Raw genomic sequence first — 7,368 nt, 5'->3', positions numbered from 1 at the left:
TCCCTCACAGCATCTTTTTTTCAAAGCGATGCACAGCACACAGTCAAGTTAATGAATGAAAGCTCACCCATTAATGACTGCTTTGTGCTGCATGAGCATCTGATTAAGCACCTAATTACAACTGTACCACTGTAAGTGGAAATGCATCAACCCAACTTAGCTCCAAGGTGTTTAGATGTGAATGAAAAGTTTCTAAATTAAATACATACACTGAAATGCCTCTACCCAGTCCTGTTGACTTCTTCTCTGAAACCCCCCATGAGTTCTGGCCTCTTGGTCAGCTCAGCTCCCAGACCCCCATCAGCTGTGCCCTCTTCCAACCTAACCCATTTCTACTGCAATTCTTCACCCTCCTCATCCAGGCAGGGGGCTGGCGCTGCAGCCCCTAAGGTACCTGCGTTAATCACTGTCTCTCATACTGGGGCTATTTAGATTTCAGGGAACGATTCAGAATTACTGACGATGGGAGATGGGAGAGAGGAGAGGCTGAGAGAGCGTTTGCTCTTACGGCCACGTTCAACTCTGGTAGCCTCCATGTTGCCTCATCCTCCACCCTCCCCCATGTGTCTCTGCTCTTGTGTCAGTGTGTCACCTGATCATAATGCCACTGGCTTCAGCAGAGCTCCTAGACAGGAGCTACATCACGAGGGGGTTACAGTACTGAGAGTGAAATACATCACAGGGAGGGTGTAATTATCCTGAAGTGAAACATTCCAGTCTAGGAAGTGAAAGAATTCAAGTACTTCATTACTTAAAATTATGCTTGAAAGGATTGGATTTTTATGAATAAATTGCAGTAAATGTTAATTTCACTGTACACACACACAAATGAAAAAAAATTTATATAGGTAATATACAGAAATGCTTCTAGAGAAAGTGAAGTTTGATTTAAGGATATTTACACTGTATATTTTAGGTGTGCCAGACAATTTCTCTTTGAACAGTTCTATGATTTGGCTTTTGGACTCTCAACAGTTACTGTTATTAAATAATTGTCTGATGACCCCCATAACTTCCCACAGCTCTGAACACAGAAATTGTAAACATTGAAAAAAGGGCTTAAAAATAAATATCACTATCTATTGAAATTAAAAGAAAGAAATACACACAATGAATTTTGTCAAACCCACTTAACAGCAATTGCAATATGCTAGGGGATGGGAATTCACAACTAAGGCACCAACCTTAATTCTGCCCTGTAGTGACACCAGGCAATTGCCGTAGGGCTACGAATTAGGCATTTTAGTGTATATCGTTCTGATCTAAAGACACATGAGGTCTTTTCCTCAGGATATCACCATCACTGGGTTGTTTCTCTTAGTGGTAATTCCCAGAAGTGAACAGATTAATAACATTATCAGTTATGAAGTGGCCATTTCAGATTCCTGGGGAGTGTCTTATTTTGCACTAGGGGCCAGGTCCTTGGAGAGACGGAACCTTGGTTTCATTTTAACTTCTCCATGCTCAGCAGCTTCTAGAATTTGTTTCAAAGTATTTACATGTTTCCCTGACCTGTTCTTAAAAGTGCTGCTTTAGAAAGTGGGGAAGGGCAGGAACTGACTGAAGGATCAGTAGCCGAGTCACTTAGATATTTATAGCTCATCGGAAGGAGGATGGGGTTTGGTGGGTGTCTGGGGATTTAATAATAAACACACAAATATCATTGTTCTTAGTGAATTTTCATCTTCTAATTCCCATAACCCACTAATTATCCCTGGCTGCCACCAGCAGTCTGGGGAGGGAGGGCTAGTAAACTCCTGTGGCCAGTGTGGAACTGAAGGCACAAGGATCTTTCAGTGACTGACTCAAAGTCACCCAGAGTGAAATTCACTTCACTGGATAAAGCCCTAGTTGCTGAGCTCTGCAGAGGGATGGGGAGGTGAATTCCATCCCCCATTCTTGGGCATAGACCCCCCCCTCCAATTCTCTCCCTGATCTCAGACACTACTCCAACCTTCCCCTGCAGTGGTGGACCCACTTGATGCTGCCAGAGCCATCTGCCATGGGACCTGGAGAGGACAGAGGCCCAGCTCCAGAACTGCTCCCCCTGCCCACAGCCCCCAAGCTGTGCTAGAGTTGCCCTGACTTTCCAATCTGCAGATTAGTCCGGCTGTCCCCAGCCCGTGCACCCACCACACACAATCTTTGTGACAACAAACATCCCAGGATTGGGAAAGACCATCTGGGGCTGGCTGCAGTCTCCCGTTGCTGCTGTGAGGGGAATGGGGTGGTCCCTCATAGAGGATACAAACATACCCAGGGGCAGAAGGGAAATGTAGTTTCTTCCAGGGGTTTGAAATGTTTGGTTTAGAGTCCTGAGCTCTGTCTTCCTGTTTGTCTCCTCCTGCCACTTTCAGATCTCTTGGAGAGACAAGGTGGGTGAGGTAATTTTTTTAGAACCAATTAAAAATACTCTTTGCTATCCTGGGACCAACATGGGTACAACAACTTTCCCTTTGTACCCCCTCCCCATCTCACCTCCCCCTCAGCTGAGACTGTCCCATGTGATAGGAAAATAAGGGTTCAGTCCTGTTGCTGGATTGGGTCTTGCCAGCACTAATGGGAGTGAAAGCCTGTGTGCATTAATGACAGCAGCAGCTCTGGGACTCGACACATAGGGAGAAGAGATGGGAGTGAGCAGGTTGTGTTTGTGCCAGGTGTGAGTTACTCAGGTGGGAATTCTGCACCGCTGCGTACGCACAGAATTCACGTCCAGCGCAGAATTTCTTTTTTTTTGGCTTGAAGAAGATACGTTCTGCCTGAGAAGTGCTGCAGTTCTGCCTTTCACCCACCAGAGGCCCCTGTGGCACCAGAACAGGCAGCAGCCAGCTGGGTTCATCTTGGTGGTAATTTGTTGCCCCGAGCTGTACCCCAAATGGGAGGAGAGTTAGTGGGTGCAACTGGGGAGAGTCCTGAGACACGGCTGCCGCTGGGGGTGGGAGCAGGGGGGTCATTCTCGACTCGCAAGAGTGCGTGGAAAGGGCACAGGAGGAGCAAGTGTCCCCTGTGGAGACTGCCCAGCCCCAGGTTATCCAGTCCCAGATGCTTCTTCCCCCACCATGCCCCAAACCTCTTCACCCCTCCAGCCATCAGTTGCCAGGCTTCCCTCGCTGCGAGCCCTTCCTGACTGCAGAGACCCTCTGAGCCAGTCGTGTGTCAGGGCTCAACCCTCTGGCTGCGTCCTCAGGGCACTTTCTTCCTCTCTCGGGACACCATGCCACAGGGGCCCCACAACTCTACATTGCTTAGGCTTTGGCTTCAGCCCCGGGTGGTGGGGCTCAGGGCCCTGGACTTCAGCCCCATGCGCTGGGACTGGAGCTTTCTGCACTGGGCCTCAGTGAGTCTAATGCTGCCCTTGCTTGGCCCCTGCCCTGAAACCTGCTAGTCGCCCCCAGGGGGCCCAGGACCCCTAGTTGAGAACCACTGTCTTACCCCACGAATCACAGCAATGTTCAGGTTACTGCCAGTCATAGAATCATGGAATATCAGGGCTGGAAGGAACCTCAGGAGGTATCTAGTCCAACCCCCTGCTCAAAGAAACTATCAGAAGCCTGCATCCCAAGAAATGGGAAAAAATTCATAGGTAGGAGGTGTAGACCAAGCTGGATGAGCAAGCATCTCAGAGAGGTGATTAAGAAAAAGCAGAAAGCCTACAGGGAGTGGAAGATAGGTGGGATTAGCAAGGAAAGCTACCTTATTGAGGTCAGAACATGTAGGGATAAAGTGAGAAAGGACAAAAGCCATGTAGAGTTGGACCTTGCAAAGGTAATTAAAACCGATAGTAAAAGGTTCTATAGCCATATAAATAAGAAGAAAACAAAGAAAGAAGAAGTGGGACCGCTAAACACTGAGGATGGAGTGGAGGTTAAAGATAATCTAGGCATGGCCCAATATCTAAATAAATACTTTGCCTCGGTCTTTAATAAGGCTAATGAGGAGTTTAGGGATAATGGAAGAATGACAATTGGGAATGAGGATATGAAGGTAGATATTACCATATCCGAGGTAGAAGCCAAACTCGAACAGCTTAATGGGACTAAATCGGAGGGCCCAGATAATCTTCATCCAAGAATATTAAAGGAACTGGCATGTGAAATTGCAAGCTCATTAGCAAGAATTTTTAATTAATCGGTAAACTCAGGGGTTGTACCGTACAACTGGAGAATTGCTAACATAGTTCCTATTTTTAAGAAAGGAAAAAAAAGTGATCCAAGTAACTGTAGGCCTGTTAGTTTGACATCTGTAGTATGTAAGGTCTTGGAAAAAAATTTGAAGGAGAGGGTAGTTAAGGACATTGAGGTCAATGGTAATTGGGACAAAATACAACATGGTTTCACAAAAGGTAGATCGTGCCAAACCAACCTGATCTCCTTTGAGAAAGTAACAGATTTTTTAGATAAAGGAAATGCAGTGGATCTAATTTACCTTGATTTCAGTAAGGCATTTGACAGAGGCCCTGGAGGTTTTTCGCCTTCCTCTGCAGCATGGGGCACTGGTCACTTGGTGGAGGATTCTCTGCAGCTTGAGGTCTTCAAACCGCAATTTGGGGACTTCAGTAACTCAGACATAGGCTAGGGGTTTGTTATAGAAGTGGATGGGTGAGATTCTGTGACCTGCATTGTGCAGGAGGTCAGACTAGATGATCATAATGGTCCCTTCTGACCTTAAAGTCTGAGTCAAAGCAGGGCCAATCCTCAACTAAATCATCCCAGCCAGGGCTTTGTCAAGCCTGACCTCATGCCAAAGGACCAGTCACTTACTGAGGTCAATTGAATCTTAGATCTCACAACAAAGACAATACTTATAGCCAGACCTGTCATAACCTGTATTAAGACTTATTTAAAAGGAAAGGAGAGTTGTTTACAAAGTTAAAGCAGGTAATCCGATAGATGCAGACGAGTTACAGTCTTAAATTTCAAAAGGTAATAGAAGCTTCTATAATAAGCAAGCTCTGCATAGTCTTTAGGACTAACCCCGGCTAGGCAGCTGGGGATCTCTTGCTTATGCCTAGGAACTTTGCCCCCCAGAGTCCAAGCAGCATACAGATCCTCAGTTCCTTCTGAATGGGTTTTTTTATCCCCTTCCTGCCATGTGCTCTGAGCTGCAAAGTCAGCTAATGGGAAGTCAAGAGCACAACAACTGTCTTTTGTTGTCTTTTTTGTTGTCTTTAACAGCCCATAATAGTCTATCTGGTGTTGATGAACCTTGTGAAAGTAGAATGAATTATATTGTAAAAATAAGAATGGATTAAAGAAATGCTGTATGTACCTTTAAGCAGAAATAAGAAATGTTGAAATACAGGTGCCAGGAAAAGAAACATTAGGCATAAACAATGGTGCTAATGGCGAAACATTAACAGAAGATGGGTAATAGTTAGTAAGGAAATAAGATATGCATACCTAGCCCAGGTAAACCTATCTGATTCTGCTTCCTTTGTTATCTTGTTAAGTTCTCATCCTTTTTGTGTCTTGCATGGTGCTCACATTATCTGGGTGTCATTAGCAGAGCGCTGTGCTAATAAAACAGAGTGTTCTGACAAACTGTGAGTCCTGAGTCTAACTTTGACAATTTGGAGGTTCCACCGAGATGGCAACCGTCTTCACTGGGGCTGTGTGATTCCTGACCGTTTTTGTAGGACGACCGTGGCAGCCGGCACCTGGGCATTTAGCCCGAGCGGTCCTCCACCAGAACAGAAAGGCACACGACCACAGTGAAGTCTACACCATTGAACCTGTTGGTTCCCACTCTGTTCTGGTAGGGATCCCGGGATCTGACATCAGGAATCTGGTCAGGTAATTATTTCTGTGTTTTGTCCGGACTGAGGACTGTCCTGTCTCTGTGTCTATCCGTCCTCCTGTGGAGTGTTTGAGTCTGGGTGCCATCTCCGTCCGGGGATCGGCCAACCAAGGGGTTCCTGCCCCCGTGGTCTGAGTGAGTGGAATCAGCACAATCGCAGCCGCACTGCACTTTGGGTAAAACCCCTGGTGTGAAAGCAAGGGCGATTGAGGCAGTAGTCTGTGGGCTCCTTTTGTATGTTGCACCGGGCATCGCTCTGACGAACCCGAATTTCCTTCTTGTGCGATTGGTGTGTGAAGTCCTCCTGTATGGGTAACCAGACGTCTAAGTAGGGACAGTTCCCTAAACGAACGCCGGCTCATTTTATGTATTTAGGATGGGTCCAGACTCCTGTAAGAAGGGTCCAGACTCCTGTAAATTTCTGGAAAAATGGTCTAGGCTAACTCAGGGGGATCCCAAAACTCAGTGGCCACTGTTAAAATCTTGGAACAAAGACCGAGTGGACGTCTTAAAGGACAAACTCGGCCAACCTAAAACTAAATTGGCTAAAGAAGAGGTTAATTGTTTCATTCAGTGGTGGGAAGAGGCAAATAGTAGCAGGACAAAATCAAAACTCGCCTCTCTCAAATATTCAAATAATAAGTTAAAAGCTTTATTAAAAGCCTCCTCTCCCACCACCAGACCGAGCGCTCCCCTTTACCCCGTTCTCAAAAACCCACCCCGGATCGATGCAATCCCCTTAATACTCCCATCTCATTGTAAAAAGGACAAAAGTCCCTTGTTCTGTTCCCCTTTGTTGTCTGCCTCAAAAACTGATTCTTTAGTGTTCCACTACCAATTCAGCAAGGAGGGTGGGCTCCTCAACTGGCCCCCACCCTTCCTGGTCCCTTTCCTTAACATTTCTTTCAAAATTGTGAAGTGACCACAATATCACTCACAAACGGTTCATTGAAAAAAAAAAAAAGCAGGATCGGGCCCAGAAAAGCAGGCAAGCAACAGATAAAGAAACTGAAAAACAGGTTGGAAGCCCTAAGGGCATAGTGTCAGGAGTAAGAAAAGCAGTAAGTGCAGGCATGAACCCCTGGAACAATACTTAAATTGGTGAAATCTGAGGTGATAAAGGTGTTATTTTGGGAGATAAACAAGTGATTTAAGGAAAGAGAGTGAAAAGTTAACTCTACAGAAGCTGGAAAGAATTAAGCAGTTAAACTTTGTGAAAATGTTAAAAAGGACTATGTTAAAGAGAGAGAATTCTTGGTTTCTTTGCAGCCATTCTGAAGGGAAAATGGGCCCTTTTCCAGAAGAATGCCTGTAAATAATCCAAATATATATACAGCTATGTAAAAACAAAACAGTGTAAAGGAATGTTAAGGAAAAGAAAATGTGTATGTATCTATTTGTCTGTGAAAACTTGTAAAGTTCTAAGAATCTAAACCAGCACATCTGGTTTGTAAAACTCCTGTTTTGTAGGTGTAAGATAAATTGGTTTTGTTTTTGTTTTTAATGCCACTAAAAATTCATTTGACTCTAATTCAAAGTTTCAAAACTGATAAACCTTTTTGCAAGACACAG

This window comes from Mauremys mutica, unplaced genomic scaffold, assembly GCF_020497125.1.
Source record: "Mauremys mutica isolate MM-2020 ecotype Southern unplaced genomic scaffold, ASM2049712v1 000811F_np12_subseq_115740:176633_obj, whole genome shotgun sequence".
Lineage (NCBI taxonomy): Eukaryota > Metazoa > Chordata > Testudines > Geoemydidae > Mauremys > Mauremys mutica.
The sequence above is the reverse complement of the archived record's forward strand: the minus strand, read 5'-3'. Positions refer to the sequence as shown.